The sequence below is a fragment of the Cinclus cinclus genome, chromosome 5 (genome assembly GCF_963662255.1).
Source record: "Cinclus cinclus chromosome 5, bCinCin1.1, whole genome shotgun sequence".
Taxonomy (NCBI): Eukaryota; Metazoa; Chordata; class Aves; order Passeriformes; family Cinclidae; genus Cinclus; species Cinclus cinclus.
The window spans coordinates 52,996,722-53,015,756 of NC_085050.1; positions in this window are offsets into that span (position 1 = coordinate 52,996,722).

Below are 19,035 nucleotides of genomic sequence, written 5' to 3' on the forward strand. Positions count from 1 at the left end.
AAAGAAGTAATATAAATTCTTCAGAAAGTGTTTTAAGATTACCTCCACAAAGTTATTTTTGTTTTCATGACAGGGATACATTTTATTGTTTATATATCTAAATGTCTGTCAAGTCTACATAACACAGTATGAGGATCTATTAGTAGTCTGAAGATGTGTATTTACATGTTTTTTGTTTTGTAAGCAGCTGATGCTTTAGGAGATATTCATATTTCCAGGAGGTGGGGAGCATGCCTATCACTCATCTTTTACAGTATTCTCCATTATTCCTTTTATTTGAAAACAACAACAACAACAAATCAAGCTCAAATACATTCTCTCTGTCCTGATAGTCTAGAACCTAAAGGAAATGGAAAAAAAAAATTAATAGTGACTTTTTATTTATATAATATGCATATATATATATATATATGTTTTAGATAGTAACATTAATAAACACTAAAATAATTTACCAACTCTTATACCTAGGTAAAAACTGTTTTCATATTTCTTTATTTTTAGAAGGCCCTTTAAACTGAATGATAAAATCCACTTTGTGTATTGTACCCTAAAAAAAATACCCTGCATGATAGTCATACTTTAATAACATACAATTTTATATTTTCATCAAAACTTTATCTTATTGTATTCAAGTATTGCACCTCTCAGTGCTGGACATCAGCCTTCAGGGAACTGTGAAATAAACACCCAAATTATCTAAGTGTAAGTGGTATGGTTATATTGATCACAATCAGCTGTGAACATCAGTCCTAAAACAGCTTTTCTTTAATGCTAAGATCTTTTCCAGACAGAGCCAATTAAAAATCCAGATAATTGAAGTTGGGTTTGCAGCTGTTCAGAAGTGTCTTTAAGTTTTGTTTTCTCTTTTTTTGAGAAATTATTTTGTAAGATTTCTGGTATCTTTATCTTAGAATTACTTTAGTTAGAAACCTCAACAAGATTAGTTACAAAAATGAGTGTAACAAAAAATTCAATTAGTACTTGAAAGTACTCTCAGCACATTTTTTTTAAGGCAGTGGAAAAATAACTTTCTGGATATCCCTTCCTGAAGCTAACAAAGCTATTTAATTAGAAACAGAAGAAACAGAAGCGCTCCAGAAAATATTCTCTGAATTACTAGCATAGTTAAAATCCATGAAAATGTAAAACATCGATCTGCAGAACTCTGATTTTAGCATGCTTCTTGATTTAATCAGGCGCTCTAAATCCTGGGGCAGATAAATAAGGGACTAAAAAAGTCAAAAGAAATTATCAGAAGGGAAGCAAAAGCTGACTAAGGGTTTTGAAGGAGAAGGAGAGAAGTTTCTCCAGTGAGCAAATATTCTGGATGTGTAGACTAGCTTGATATGAGACTCAGTTTCAGAGGTACAGGGTAGAAAACAGACAGGTGATAGTGATGAAGTGAGATTGGAGGAAAATACACAAAAAGAAGTCAGGAAAAAAACTGGACTTAATTTACTGAAAAACAGGAAGAAAATTAGGGATGAAGAAAACAAACAAAAAGTTACATAGTTTAAGTAGCATTTTATATTTAATCATGAATGGGAAAGACAAGTGTAGGGATGTGATAATAATTATATTCTCTATAATTAAGTGGAATCTAAAGGATTGTTCAATTTTTTTTTTTTTCCATTTGGAATTTCAGCTTTGTTACTAATGGAGAGACTTGTTTGGGGCTTTTTTGTGCCTATATGGGAAGATTTTAACCATTCTGAGTGTGAAACCTGCAAAATGGGATTAAGTACAGTTCTGAAAAGATTAAATCTTTTTAATGCTGTTACTAATTTTTTTCAAATTAGTAATATCCCTGCTTTATTAAAAATAACAGCTTAGTAACTTGGACTTTATTATGTTATCAGGTTGTGACTGTGAGTGAAAAGCTGAAGTATTATATCCAGAGAGAACAGAAAATATATAGCATTTTGAGTGTTTTAGTAATTGGATTGCTTCTAGCTCTGTTCTCTCTGTAAACATATCTTTCCTAAGCAGTTAAGTGGCTTCTATTCAAAAGCTACAACATTTAAAATATATTGTCAGAATTATAGCCTTCATACTGAATCACTAATAGAAACACTTTGGAGCAATACTAAAACCAGTGCACACCATGTTCCCCAGTTAATGGGCTAGCCAAGACTTGGTGAGTTATTGTGTATAATTCTGGGTTGCTGACCAAAATTAGTAATTTAGATCCATAATAGAGAGACCCAGCTCAGTCTTTTCTATGACATGTCTGCTTAGAAATAGGTTAGGAATGTTTTAATTTCTTAAAGTAGCCTTTTATAATGTGAAAAGTAAAAAGTTTCTTATAGTTAACAGTAAAAGGTTTTCCATTTCTTTGTTTCTATTAAAGCATTTTCTTAGTGTATGTTGAATTTGCATTCTATTTCCTGTTTTTACAGAACAGTTTTTTAATTGAAAAACACACAACACAACACTTTGGCCTAATAGATAAGAAAACAAACTGAATAAATTTGTAATTATTAAGGTACTGGTTTGAAAATCAGCAATTATAATGCATGTTTCAAAATCATTATACAGAGTAAATGTTTGCTCATTTTTATAAACATTTAATGTGTTCATACTTTCTACCAATTTAGTACTAAGGACTGAAATTTCAAGGGTGATTATGAAGAGAAAAGGTGGCACAGTAGCTAAAAAAAAATGTTTTTAGGCAACTATAGCTGAAATGGGTATAGCATAATCAATAGTTGAAGTGTCATACCCTATATGTGGAATGCTCCTCTTGGACTCGTTTCTGGAATGTACAAAGGAGGAATGCTTTTTCTCCCTGGTCCAGAGAAATTTGTAGGAGATTTATTAGAAAATTATGGAATTCAGAGAAGAGAGAGTCCGCTAAGGAAAAGCAGTCATCTGATTTCCTCTGAAGGTTACAGCTGCAGAGAAACTAGAGATGCTGAATGGAATACCTGTTATTTAAAGAAAACAAAGGTGGAGATGGACAGGAGTTCAGGCCTGACAGATGAAAACTCTTGCCTGGAGATGTCTGTTCACACAGAAAATTTAAATACAAATGTCTCCAGCTGAAGCAGCTGCAGGTAAGAGCTAGAATGGAAAAGAATCCCCCTAACTGAAGTACGACCCTGGGTCTGTAACAGGGGAAGTGCTCAGGGTGAATACAGGGCTAAAACTGACCTGCATCAAGAGATGTGCTAAAAGTGGGGCAAGTGCTTGCCACCTAAATGTGGAGCAGGGACTCAAAAGCAGCATATTTGTCAAGCAAAAGATACTCAGGCATTTTCCCCAGGTTTCCTTCCCTCTATTTCTGAAAATATGAGTTTCCAGGAAAGAAATATCTCCAGTTCAGATTGAATTATGCATATGGGTTACTTTTTTGCTTTCTTCTGCTCTTCTTAACTATCACTTTTCACTTAAGAGCAGGTATTCAAGCAGGCTGGTGTGCTATGCCCCAGGGAATGTTCTGGGTTCACATCCGTGTGCTTTGCAGTCACAGGAGTGCACAGTTCAACTTCATTATCTACTCTACCTCTCTTATTTTGTATTTAGCACTATATCCTTGCCCCCTTCAAGGGAAGCAGTCGCATTTAACCTGGCTGTTTGAAGTTTAACATTTTGTTAGGTAGGGTTTATAAAAAAATTCCGTGGTCTAGCATTTATGATGCTGGTAATTTCTTGAGACTATGGTGCTTTGAAAACACATGAAAAAACTAAAACAATACTAAAGCCAAGTGCAATGGAGGTTTTCTGCTTACTAAGGTATTTCGCTACAGGAAATTTTTGCATGATTTCATGTGGGATTTTAAAATTCATTTTATGAGATAAATTACTCCATTAACTTTACAATAGGCAGCTATTATTTTATGCTCATCTAATGCTGTGACACCATATGGCAGTGGAGATCTGTGAGCCTCTAAATGCTTTACATTTATTTTTGTCATTTTGTAGTAAATTGTATTTCTGGAAAGGAGTGCTTTTTATGTAGCTACTATGATGGTGTTTATATATTGCCATTACTTTCCAAACTTTGTTTGTGAAAAATCCATGCTCAGTCTGAATGGGGGAAATTGTGTATTTTAACCCTACAAGGCAAAAATAGTGTCTGTTCTCCCAGGCAGACAGTGTTTCTTAACAAGGAATGTCCTTAGGGCTACTGGTGGCTTAATTTTTTACATATGCTAACTTCAGGGTAGAAATTATAGAAGGTTGCTTTTTGTTTTATGCCTTCCTTCTTAAAGTAGCATCTTTGGTGATGGTCCTCTGCAAAAACGCAGTTTTTATATGCATTGAGGATTAAAAAGGACAAGCTCTGGATTTGAGTAATTCTATGAAATTAATTAATGTCCAAGAACCTTCTTAGTTAAATTTGTGTTTGAGACACAGTTTGTTTTACAAAGTTGATTTACAAGGTACAGAAGTTAACTTGTCAGATTTGGAAAGTGATTTTTTTTTCTACTTGAAGAGATAATTCTTATTGAAACATGGGGTTTAACCTGTACTATTTTAGTAACAAATATACTTTATTGCGACTAACGCATTCCATCAAGAGTGTCCCAAAAGACCCTTGCTGTCTTTATAGTGAAGCCCTCAGAAAATTAACCTGTCTTGATGGCCAGCCATGAATGCCAGCTTTATGATTCTCGTATATACCTGCTGTTTAAAGGTTAGCTTTAGTAGCATAAAATGTTTTGTGTCACGCTGATTAATTGAAAGATAACAACTGATTAATTCATTGCACTGAAGTCAGATATTCCACGCCTTCTCTATTGCCTGACAAAAATTCTTAAGAAATAATGTGATACAGCAGCTTTCTACTGGCCAATTATTTTTGTATGTATAAAAAATTGGGTGGATTTTTTGATAAAATTAGAATTTATTTAGATGGTTATAATCTAATCAGATAGATAAAAAAATAAAAAAGCAATCTTCATTATTGCAATTATAACAACACAGAAAAACCCCACTCCATGCTTTATGCTCATATCAATGATCATGAGTGTGCCAACTGTTAGCTTTAAACCATCTTTTTTCCTTATCAAGCTGAGAAGCCAAGTCCTGGTAGCCTGGACTCACTGAGGGCTATAAGGAAGAAATGTTCATTACTGGCTATGGTAGCTGTGAAAACTGGGATAATTCTTTACAAATGGACTGTGATAAAAAATTAATAATTAACTATATCACCATTTTTTTCAGTGTTTTAAAAATATTTTTGATTTTGGACAATACTCGCTCCGAGATCTTATTTTGCTCTCTATGTCCTTATAAAAACCTTTTTATCTGAAAATCAATACATAAAGAGGAAGTGAAAAATAATCTATTTCTGTACTTAAACACATGCTAGTCTTTGTGGAAAAAAAAAAGTCTGCTTCAACAATATAGCATTGAGATTTTGGCATGTGCTTCTAGCATCCAGCTGCTTAAGTTCCTCACATCTTGCTGTTTAGGAAGTCAATTTATTTTTTACAGAACTTATGTTACACAGATAAATTTGAGACTATCATGAAATAAGACACAGTAATCAATTTCAACTCAGCAGTTGCCTGCTATTAATTGCCATTTACACACATTTAAATGCAAAGCTAATGATAGCACCGATTCATAAAATGTTAAAGATATTTTTAATATGGAGAAAAGTTTTGAACTCTGTATGTGGCAATAAGAATTTGCATTCCTGCTCAGGTAGGCATCTTACAGTCCTTTAAAGATTTCCTCTCAACACAGGCTCATTATTGTGTTTCTGAAATCTGACTGAGAAGATATTTCTGGATTTGTAGATCGTGTGTATATTTAATACAAAATATAGAGCAATGAGTTGTAATAAAATCAGGAAACTTTGACCAAGACATGATCTTTTATGTGTTTTCACTTCTTTTTATCCTTTGATAACATTAGCTGATAATAATGATAGCTTTTGTGGCTTTTTGAATTCTTGCTTTGTGCTACCATCATCCCCAGAAGGTCCATTCAGTTCCTACCCGCATAATCTTGTATTTGGAGATGTCACTGAGACATATCCATATATTTCTGCTGTTAACACCTATTCTGGAATTAGTGTATCGAATACTTGTGTGTTTTGTTAGCACAAAGAAAGAATTGCAGAAAATGTGATAAATGGAAAGCTCCAGCCCTTTAACTGTTTGTTATCAAGGTAAGACATTATATATAGGAACGTGTATGTGTGATCCCATACGGATAATTAACAAATAATAAAGCTGCCAAGGTACAAACATTGTAGGATAAGGCCTTTGCAGACAAGACAGTTTGAGAAAAGTTGTTACCTCTTCACTGTAACTGGTCCAAGGATAAGTGCAATTGCAGGTGGACTCAGGAAAATTATTTTGATCAAAGAAGCAAAATTCTAGTCCCTGGACTTTATAATCTGTCTGGCATTCACATATTGACATTTATTTCTACTTGACAGTAGATCAGTATAGAGCTAGGATTCATGAAGAAGAAAGTCGTGGTATTAACTAGTATTTACTTTAGTTACCTCACTTTGAGTAAGTGGAATTTTTCAGTTTGTCGGTTTGTCTTTACTATAAGCTAAAAAACCTTTTCCTTTATTTTTCTTTTCTTTTTGTCTCTTGACTGCCTTTTCTCTTGATTGTAGCAGGTGCTCTAGGAAGAGATGAGATGTTACCTCTTTCTAAAAATCTTTCATCATCTCCTTCAACCAAGAGAGCATAACTTCCATGGTTTTGTTTTTATGTTTAAATAGGTTCGAAGGAAAAATCAGGGAAAATCTTCAAAAGCAAGTCCTTGGCAAAATATTCATTAATATGAAAGATATGAATCCCTGTGGAATACTTTCTGCCTCTTGTTCATCTCACTTCAAAGCCTGCTGCATTCCTCCTCAGCCTGTGTGTGAACATGCAAACACCTGGGCAAGTGTTCAGTTCTGTGCTGGGCTGAAGCTCAAGAAATGATTCTGTGTCAGTCTCTTGAGGCCCCACAAAGCCAAGGTGCTGGCCCTGGGTGAGGCAAATCAAATGAATATATCAAAAAACTCAGGCACAATATATGTTCCAGGTGGTAGCATATAGCTTTTCAATTCAATACATTTATTCTTATTATTTATTTAATTTTAGACGAACAAGGTCTATAGTGAGGGTAAATTGATGTATTTCTATTATCTTCTGTAGATGCAAATTTAATTAGTATCTTCGCAAGCTTCCTGTAAAATTTTTTGTTGTTTGCAAGTTGCCTCTTGAGGAAAATCTGCTATTTAACCTCCCTTGTAGCTACATGCTGCAGTGAATAAAACAAGTTTGCCTAACCTTGAATTATTTTCCAAAAGCTTATAAACAATGGCTTGCCTAAAACTTACTGTAAAATGTATTTTTATTATTTGAATTTGGGGAGTTTGTCTTTATCAACTGCTTTGCAGTGAGGGCATGCAAAGGCTTCAATGGTTTTTTATCTGCTTTTACTTTTAAATAAATATTTTTGACAATTTGTAACTTGAAGCCTCAGAAATCCCATCCAATTTTGATCTCTAAATATCAAAAGACAACATTTTCTCAAACGAGTAAAGTTACATTCATGCTCAAATTTAAGAATTTGAATTAAGCAAAAAGGTGGGATGATTATCAGTGACCAAGGGTGTTGTCTAGGTACTGCATGTACCAATGAAACGAAGCTTTACTTAGGCTGGGTTCAGTTCCCTGAGTACTGTTAGGACTAAAGTCACAATGGCTGCTCCTGCCTAGTCACAATTCAAATCTGATAAAAGATTCATCAAACAAATTTGTAGAGTTTTTTTAATTACTAAAATGCATTTCAGCAGATTAGATAAACAATGCTGGGTAATCAGGTGTATATCTACCATGAAACTAAGAAAGAAGTGGTTTGCTCTAGAATCATTATTTGAGTGCTTTCATGCTCTGGAGATTACTTGTAGTAGTCTGTTCTTTAGATATGTCCAGCCTCTGCCATCCTCTGCCAGATTTTTAATGCTCTTGGGGATCTTGGACTTCCTACACCCTTCTCGTAAAAGCAGGGTTTCTCCTGAATCTTTTTTCTTCCCTTTAAAAGGGCTTTATTTCTTTATAATGTGATGTATCTCAGGATCTAAAGTAGATCACATGGATCTGTAGGGTCTGTTGATAAATCAGTTTTCTTTATAAGGACAGACCAATTTTTAAGAACCTCAAGTAGGAATATTTTAATGAAGCAAGGCCATATTTTGAATGTGTGGGTGATCAAAGAAAAGGGACTAAAATACTGATTTATCTGACTTTGTGGCTTGAAGCCTATAAGATATAATTTATGTTATTCTAAATTACGTCAACAATGCCTTGAACGAAGTAAAGGACAACTGTAGGTCCTCATAAGAGGATGAAATTTGCTATGGGGCTTTAAATTTTGGGTGATTCTAAAACCCTGGGTATTTTCAAAATTATATTCACACTGCAGATGCTCTGACAGCAATAGGAGTGTATTTGGTGTTGTGATGCTTTGCCTTGTCACTCAGACTTTTTTGCATATTTTAAATTGCTACAGCAGTAATTCCTTTTCCAATTAAAGACCTAATCTCAGGCACCTTCCCTATCACCTAAATACATGCATGCAGGGTTTTTTTTTGTAATAAAACCTATGATGTCTGGGTTTCCTTTTTGCCATTAAGTCCATTGGAAAAGAAACATTTTTTTTAATAAATATTTTCAATAAGCACATCATTCTACAGTTTATATATATATATATATACATGAAAATACTTAAAAATGCTTTCTTATATACAAATGTTTCTGTATCAATTAAGGATGTATCTAGTTTATACATAAACTACTGTTCTATAAATTTGCTATTGAAAAACCAATTTTGTTTCAATGTCACTAAAAAGGTAAAGATAATTTTAAGATTTGTAAGTTCATGATAACAGTTTTAGATCTTCAGATATAATCAGAAGGCTTACTAGATATCTTTATATTTTGTTTAAAAAACATTCCTAAATAGCTTTATTGCTAATTTTAAAGGAAGATAATTTATTTTACCACCAATGTAGAAGACTGAAAAAAATAGTGGTTTTGAGGAAAGCCTGACAGAACCTTAAATATAGCAGAAGCTAGCAGGTATCACTATAAAAAATAGTGATTGAGAAGAATGGCTATAAATAGATGAGCCATTTTAGTCATTTGCCTTTGAAAGCAGTTTAATAATTCCATGCTGAGTCCCCTTTCAACAAATTTAATGAAAATCAGCATGATGTTGTGGCAGTTCCTATTGGATTCTTTTACCATCTTCTTGTGTTTCATGGTGTGAGAGATTAAAATAGCATCTAATAATCTACATTAGCAGCTCTACATTCCTCATCTGAGGCACAATTGCATACAATTCCTCCTCCTCTGGAGGGTGCCCCTGTGTTTCAGTTCATTGTCACCCAGCCTAGGAACTAAGAATTGCTAAATAGCAATTTTGTGACTTTATTCCCTATTCATTATGGTTGTCAGTGTGGAGCTACTGTGAGGCATTCTGAGCAGGAAGTAATGATTTGATTTGCAGCCTACTGTGAAAATTTATTGATTTGAATGGATCTTTCTGAAATTGTACTCAATGAGCAGGAGAAAAATAGATGCCTTTATCAATGTTGTTGTCTACTGGTTTCCATAGATATAAGACAAAGCAATATTTTAGACTTAGAAAGCATTCTTAACCAAATTTGAATCACTTAGAAGTATTTTTCCTTTGTTTTTTTTGCATTTAGGATCAAGAATACTATAAGTGTTTATTAGAGTGCTTAAGGAGCAATGCACTTTCAAGAGAGCTCAATATAGGTTCAGCTGCTGGGGACTTTCTCAAACATAATTATTTTTTTTGTGTTTTGGTTTCAGTAAGCTTGCAGAATATAATAGAAAAAAGCACGAAGAATGGTGGCTGCATTTTTTGAAACTATTTTAGAGGTAGTGTTTGTGGTTTCTTTTGAAGTCTCTGTATTCTGTTGGGCCCCTGGGAGAGACTTCAATTCTTCTTGGATTCAAGGCAAAAAGTCTGTGCAGTGCTCTCATGTTTTCAATACCTTTCAGTTTGGGAACTCCTGTAGTGGTTAAAAAATAAAAAGTTTGGCTGTGGAGGATGGTGATTTAGTTGAATGTTTAAACTATCTGTGTATAAAGTACATAGACAATATATTTTTATATTAGATGTTCCTTCTCTGGCAAAAAATGGAAGTTTTAAACTAACTGGAATCTTCTACCCCTCAGACGTTTACAAGGAGAGATGTCTGGAAGGAACACAGACTTGTTGCCTTCCAAAAGCAATACAGACAATTTAAAAAATAATTCAATACTGTTTACTTCTTAAGTACTGGAAGTCCATTTTCTTGATTTATGTGTTTTGCATTTCAGTTCATGATTCTTGCTCAGCAATAGTTTGGTCATATTTTCCAGCAGGTCTCAAGGCTTTCCTGGTCCTTAAACTGAGATTTTGCTTTCTCAAAAATCCTGTCCTGCACTTTCAACCAGATTTCCAAAATGTTTTCAAGTCCCGCAGTCCTCTGCGTTACCTGTTCTGTTAATTTTCCTGAGTTTGGGACTGAACTGGAATGGGTGTTTCATGGCAGTCTCTTGCAACCAATGGTTCTTTACAGAGCCTTCAGCTGTAAAATTAATCCAGCTAGAGGTTTCCCTTAACATAATAGGTACATAAAATAGCATAAATTGACCATATTTCCCCTACTTTTCTACATTTCTACATCAGCCTCCAGTTCCTTTCTTTCCTCCTCTGTCCCAGCACAGCCCTCTGACCTTCTCATCTGTGGTGTAGTTATCATTACTTTTTGCAAGCATGAAGGGCTATGGGAAAGGTTATGGGAAAGACTGGACATTTGAAGTTTTTTAAAATAACTCATTAATTCCAGCTTGCTTTCATAAAACATGGACTTTTGGGGGCTGATGCTGCTTTGTAAAATATTTATATATATATAAATTTTTTTAAATTTGCGAATTCAGTGAAATAAATTCCTGTTAGTTGGTTCTACAGTGCAGAATTTGCAAGTGCATTTACTACAGTAATGATCCATGAATGGCCACTGCTTTTATGTCACTGGATATCTGTAATAACCAATCAAAATAGAAGCTTTGTTTGTGGAAAAAATTGCCTTTAATTTCTTTGCCCCTTAGACACTAGAGAAAATGATTAATACATCCCTACGAAAATCCCTGTTCATATATGCCCATTGTTGGCACATTGTTATATATGCACATTGTTGCATACTCAAGAAATTCTATCTTGATTAATTGTTTTGAAATGAATGAAAAAATGTATTGAACTAGGCAAAAAACATAAACTGTAAAATATTTCATGAAACTGAATCATGGTTTTTATGGAAGAAAATTATTTGAATTTACAAACAAAATAATCCAGCCTTTCCCCTCTCCCCAAGAATTGCAGAGGGTAAGAAAGAGAATTGGGGGATACCAAAGATTTTAAAAAGAGAAATCCGTACTATGGCTGTCTTTTCTATTTTCAGGATATGCAGATGGTTTGATTTGAAATATAGTCTTGTTGGGGTTTTTTACTTTGCTTGATTGGATTTTTTTTCTTTTTTTTCTTAATATGAGTTTACATGACAGTTGTTGAAATCAGATGTATTATTTAGTTCAAGGAGTTTGCTAGCATTAGCGTGGAATGGCTGTTTTCAGTGAACAGTGACCATGTGCTAGACAAGTGATGTGATTTAATGGCTGCCAAGTATATGCTGAACAAAACAAAAAGACAAAGATGGTGATGCTGACAACAAACTTTATTGGCAGTTATAATTATTAACTATATTTTGTATTAGGGTAATGGTGAAACTTCTACTGACATCAGAAGGTAATAAGCATTTTATTTTTTTTAACAGAACCATCAGCCTTTCTGAGGATTTTACATTTCTTTCTAATTCAAGTGAAAGTATATTTATTTAATTATAAAAATATCTTTGAAATGTTGCAGATGCAGATTTACTCTCAAGTGGCTGTTTATATAGCACAGTTTCAGAGAGAAGCTGCCAAAGACTCACTGCAGCCCCTCAGTCCCCATCACCCTTCTCTGCTTGGGATGGGGAGACTGGAGGACATGGGAGTGAAGGAGTGAAGCTGAGCCTGAGGAAAATAAAAGGAGTTGAGGGAAATAATTGTTGTAATTTGGTCTTTGTTTCTCACTACCAAGGTCTATTTTAACTGACAATACATTAATTTAATTTTCCATACATGAAGTCTACTTTGCTTGTGACAGTAATTGGCAAATGATCTCTCCTTGACTTTATCTCAACCCATGAGTTTTTGATTTTTTTTATTGTTGTTGTTGCTTGTTTTGTTTTGTTTTGTTGGTTTTTTTTCCCCATCTTATTTTCTCCCTGTGTCCTGTTGAGGAAGGGGGAATGTGGGAGCAGCTGGGTGGGTGTCTGGCTGCTGGCCAGCATCAGCCCTCCACAAGAAGTTATTACTGAAGGTAATCCTTGCCTGCAGGGAGCTTCATTCTGTTGTGTCTAAACTGAAGATGAATAGTAATTCATCAAATAATCAGACCGTAAAATATTGTACTATCACTTCCAGAATCTTTTTTGTAGTATCTGAGAAACCTGCTAACTAGTTGCTTGTGTCTGTACACTTCAACATTTTTTGAATGTCAGAATTCTGAATTTTGACTAGTTCTGATCCTGTATGGCTTAAAATTGTATTTTAAAACCTGTTTAAATCAACCAAAATCATTGTATTGATTTGAATAATTTTTATGTCAGAGTCTGAGATATTTACTTGGTGTTGCATAAGAAACTTTCACAAGTACTTTTTAAAACACATTATTTGCTACGATTCCCTGAATAATTACTTTGTTTTTATAAGAGATTTTTGGTTTTTGAAACAACATAATAGTAAAGTTATTGTATTTACAATTATTAATTTTTAGTAATTATTCATTATTGATAAACAATGAATTCAATTGTTATTAATAATAATTTCTTTGGCCTAAGAAAATTCATTATAGCTTTTTAAGCTTTTACAGAAATTATTTTTTTTTCTTGGAAACTGAAATTAAGAACCAAAATTTTTCAGTATCTCAAACCTGCTTATATTGGTACATTTATATTTTGTTATGCACCTATAAATCAGTTAGATTTCCTTTTACCTGAACCTGCATCTAAATCCTGATTTTTGACTGATTACTAAATGACTTTGTAATATATCTTGCCTAAGAAACAGGAGGAAAAGGGTATAATACTGTGGTATACTCTTCAGTTAAAAAGCTCACTGTGCCTGTGAGTAATTGCTTTAGTTTTATAATTTGCTTTGCTGCAAAAGAAAGGAATAATGTAGGAGTTAACACAGCGTACTATCAATACAAGAAAAATAAATACACTTAGGTAACTAAAAAAAAAGATAAAGAAGATTTTAAAAAAGACCTTTTTAGAGATAGTTATTTTAAAAATAAGGTTATATATTTGAATCAGAAATGTCAGTTTTCAATGAACTAATAACATTAGAATAAAAGTACATATATATGTACTTTTATTTTTACATATATATGTGCTTATTTATAGATCTATATATATACTATATATAGTGTGTATATATATGTATATAGCTATGTTACACGGTGGAATTGTTTTTATCAGATAATGCAAAGGCAAATCATATTTTCTTTATTTTCTTGCATTAAAAGATTTAGTCCTTCTAATAAGTTTACTTTGGGCCTTTGCATTTTCACTGTGTACATTATGACTCAAAATATTATAAAGTAGCTTCTTTTTAAGTATATTTTTCATAACGACTTTTCATAGCTTGCATTTTCTAATAGATTTATTTTTTCTTTGTTTCAATTTAATGCATTTTGAACAGTAAAGTTTACCAAGACTGTGATAATTGCAACACTTCTCCTTGTTCACAGCTCCATGCCCAGATACTGGTGCTGATTCCTTCTATAAATAGAGCTGCCCAATATCTAATGGATTCAAAAACATAAATAACAGCAAATAACATTTTGTCAAGCTCCTTTCTTTCCTTTCAGAACAGTTCTTTAACCTTATAAAGTAGTAGTATACATTATTGGAAAAGTCTAAATGCATCTCTATGATACGATGTTTGAGGATTTAAGCAGAATACCATTAAGAGTAGATGTGTATTTTGATGATACATGACTTACATAAAGAGTTTTCAAAGACCAGCATATGCTATTTATTAAATTAAAGAACCCAAACTGTACTGAAAACTCACATTTTTAAAAAGTGCACATATCAACTGCCTACTTATGTGTACCAGTACTTTCATCTGTAAAATGACATTCAGAGTTCTATTAAACGATGTTATGGTTCTATAACTTACATAGGAGCTGAGCCACTGAGATGTAACATTTTCTTGCACCTTTAAAATATTACTTTTATAGATTTTGAAATTAAGTAGCCATTCTTTAATGGACTCTGAATGGTTGATAGAATTGACAATATTTGTACTTTTTACTCACATGTCCTAAATATTATGCCCAGATTTTTTCCCCATTTGTTTTTGATGTATGAAGATGTAGATTCACAATGAGTGTGATAGAGACATTCAAAAATTATCCAATAAATAATGCAAAAGACAATTTAGTTTCATCCCTCAAAAGACATGGTAAAATTCAGAAGTAACTTTTTAGTAAGACAGTTCCTCGATAATATTAATGAATGGTACACTCCTGTATGAGATACCTCATCTTTTTATGTCTTATATAGACATTAGTAAAATTGCATTATATTCTGAATCAAATTGAATTACAATTACATGACAGTCCTTATGCATTTAGATATTTGAAATTGATTTGAAAACTACATGGGAATATAATTATATTTCTAAAGGATCTTTCACTGAAGAATTTCTGTCCCTTAATAATTATTGCAGGTCATGAATATTCCAATCAACCTATTGTGGCTATTGCCCAATGGAAATGGACAGCAAAATCAAAATACAGAAGGTAACTAGGAACTATCAGCCACCTATGGCATGAACAGAAAACCTCTTTTTTATTATACAAATAATGAAATATGAGGTGCTTGGTGTTGAGATGAATAAAGATGATAGCATCTATTGGATTTGTCAGCTTTCAGCTCTGCTGTGTATGAAGTAAAAAATGAGAATAAAATGTAGAAACATATGGGAGTGAGATAAAAGAGCCATTTAACTTATGTGCTTTGATGCTTTCTTGACTTGGTCCTCCTGGCATGTGGTGTGTTTACAGATGGTTCAAAGCCAGTGCACCAAAAGGCAGGGCATAGGGACTGAGGATGCTTCATTTTTTATTGTAATGTAGTCACTGAGGAGCTCATCACATCATCTGTATGGTCTATGCACAGAGTCCTCCATGGGGAGCATTCCATTTCCATTGTCAAAAACTGTTAGTCATCTTGCTTTTCAAGCTCCAGGGAAATGGGGAGGGTTGTGTTAGAGTACAACCTTTATTTAAGGACTTTGAAGGTTGCAAAAATGGCAGACTCTGAGGACAGTGTGTTTCTGAGTTGAAGTCATAGGACTTGAAATCCAGATCAGCAGCCTTTAACCTCATTTTACGAAGCATTCTTTGGCCATATACAGTAATTTTAAATGTGTACCTCTGAAGATTTCCTATGTAAAGGCATTGAAGTTGTCTTAGTTTATGTAATCTTAGTCCCAGTTCCACTACAGAGAAGCAAATTAACTGCTTGCATGAGGTTTCTCTTGTACTTATTTACCCTCCATTTATGTATTTCTTTATGGTGTCAATATTACTACTTTATATTGGTTTTGATGCCACACTCACTATGCCATTTCAAAAACTTTCACTGATAGCGCTTTTCCTGCTTTGCTTACTTTTTATGGGAAGTGATTGGAGGGGGGATTGGAGCCTGTGCCCCTCCAGCTCCAAAGCTGGTGCTGTAATTTCCAGGCTTAACATGTATCCATTAATTGAACAGAGAGAAACTGTGCAGCTCCTCTCCATGGTCAGGAGGGATGAGTGTGACACAAGGCTGGCTGTGTAGTTATGCAAGGCAGAAGTCTGTGACCCAGAAAGGCCCAACAGAAGCTCAACATTTCATCCCCAAAGCTACAAGGGCAGCAACTGGCACAAACACTGGAATTTGTTTGAGCTGAGGCTTACAGACCCTGCCTTAAAAAGTCTGTAATCCCAAAGGACCACTCAGCCAGCAGATCACCTGGGACTTGTGTAGGTAGAGAGAAGATACTTCGCATAAAAACTAAATCAACTGTGCCTTCTTGTACCTGAATGGTCACTAAACATCATGTTTTAAGCACTGTAGAACAGTGTTGAGAGACAACATGAGATCAGCTCCTTACCAGAAAAATTTATGGCTTATGACTTGCAACAGAATGCAACATCAGATTCTTCTCTGGTAACCAATAATGTCCTAAGCAGAGAACGTTGAGTAAAAAGGAAAGGAGATGTACAGTGAGAGTTGTACGAGTTTATCAGTGTGTTGCTTAATTTGTTTGTATTTTGTTAAAGCTTTTAAAACACAAAATAGGACACATCAAGTAGGACAAAACACCTTCCTATAGAAGCATTGCTCTGGTACTCTTTCACACGTGCCATATATGAACTCAGGAGAGAAGGAATTGCTTGGTTGCTTCTTCTGGAACACAGGAATACCTGCCTGAATAGTAGATTTGGGTCTGAGAATGATTTACACTTGATGGGAAAACCCAAACCACAATTCTGAAATTGGTGACATTAGTTGAAAATGTGCTTTCTAAATGTTCTCTGTGAATTACTGCGTACTTCTCATGACACCGAGAGATACCTTTTCAATTTTTAAAATTTTTTTTCCCCCTGGAAGGAAGTCTGAATGAATGTCCAAAATTGTACTGAAGAATGGATCCCCAGTTTGCACCAGCTTCCTTTCTTATGCTCCTCAGGAATTTTTCAGGCCATCGTTTTCCTCCACAGCCTTGTGGAGAGAGAGCATGGGCAGCATGAACTCAAAGTGACTACAATTACATTGGCAGCATCACACATGAAGAGAAGATCTAAGTGCTCCTAGATCTGTTCATTCGAAGTTGGGAACTTTTATATTAGCAGAACATCCAGATGGCACATTCACAGATAGAATACCTTTAATGTTAGAGGTTTTTCTGGGACAAAAGCATTTATACTTCCTTGAAGAGATAAAAATCAGTTCTACCAAAGCTCAGTACATATTCTAATATGAAGCATTATGTGCTATTAATTTGAGTGGGCAGAAGTACTTTCACTTGAAGTAAAAAAGACTGACCTCTTTGCTATTTCTGTTATGTGCCTTTTGTTGCACCTCTGTAATTAGCACACAAATAAAATTTCAAAGACTTAAAAAAGTGTTACCTGAGGTGTATAGCAAACATTTCTGTATGCTGCTTTGTAGATGTGTTAGAATGTCTCCATGAGATAAGATGTTTGGATAGTTAAGTGGAATACCCAGTTTAGCAAAGTCCTTTTGTTACAGTTCTCATCAGAGAAGGAATTTTCTTGTAAGCTGGGTAGAGTTGGTGAAGAAAAAACAATGGTAAGTCAGTTGCAGTTGAGATTGATAATGACTTTCAATCAAGTGAGTTTTTTTGTCTCATCGTTAGCTAAGTCAAGAAACAAGCGTTGTTCAGGTAATTTCTGCTGTCATATTCTCCCTCACTTCATTTCCTCCAAGCAATATACAATTTTGAATAATGATGAGGGGAGAAAACCAACTTCAAGATAAGAGAGTTTCTAAGCTTTTCTTTTGTTATTTCTGTTTTTTGTTTGCTTGTTTGTTTGTTTTAACCTTGAAAAATCTCATACTACCTATGAGAAAAATTCCTAAGCAGTAAAAACAACAAAAAAGAAACACAGGTGCAAACCAGATTTGTACAAATATTACAATTCTTGCATTTAGCAGGGGAAATACACATTATGCTTATCCAAAGCTACAAGTTAGAAGCTATGTATTTTTTTTGTTTCCTTTTTTGCCTTTAAAGCAAATGAAATAATACTTGTGTGATAGAGTTTCGAACTCTTAATAGAAGTCAGAAAAGTGAAGGTTTTTAGACACTTATGACTTTGCAAATAAGGCAGTGAAAAAAGCTTTAATTCCACTTCTAGCTGTATTTTAATAACTATTTCATCCAGTCTGGCCCAGCACAATATTTCTAATTTGTTTAATGGCACTTTTCCAGTGACAGATTAAGAAAAGGAAACTTAGGGTATAGTTTATTAAGTGACTGCTATGCAACAGAACATTTATTTTTTCCAGATTCTTGTTCTCTGGAGAAGTTAGAAAAACTAAACACAAGTCTAGCAGCCTTTATGAATTGGCTGTTGTACACCCACTATGATGTAATCTTTAGGGACATGTGGTTTCAGCTTTTATGATGCCATATCTGTGGTGTTTCACTTAGTGAAACATGAACAATGCAAATGACAAAGGATTTAAAGCCATCGACTTTCCACTATGCCAGTAATGGAATGGCAATTTATTTGCTTTATTTGTATAAAAGACATTTTCATTTAACATAGATGAGATTGTGACTTAAGATCTCATCTGCTTGAAAATGAGTTGGATATATAAAGAATTATTTAAGTAGCAAATGAGGGGAGAAGTTGCAAAGGCTGAAAGGGATGAAAGACTGTGTTTATCTTTTCTCTGTGTTTCATCTTACATGTACAACTTCATGAAATTTAGGAAAGAGACTTCTGAAACAAATGTCTCTGAGAATGAGCAAACCAACTTAAGAATACCCCCCAACAAATAAGCAAGCAAGCAAGCAAACAAACCTACTGGGAAATAAAAACTACAGAAAAAATTATTTTTTTGAAATGCCCAAAGCCGAGCTTCATTCTCTTGTATATCCTATTTCACTGTAATGGTAATGTTTAAGGAAAAACTCATGGAGAAGATTTGATTAGATCTCTTATAAACTGAAAGCATAGAAATTTCCAGAAGCAAAACTGATTATATTCTTAAAAAATACACACTGTCTGGATAACTTTCAAATTTAATATGCTCTGTCAGTTGCTATGCCCAAAATGCAAGACATAAAAATTACACTCCATGAGAAGTGAACTTCGTTTTTCAATACATGAAATATATCTAATTTACCACTACCATTT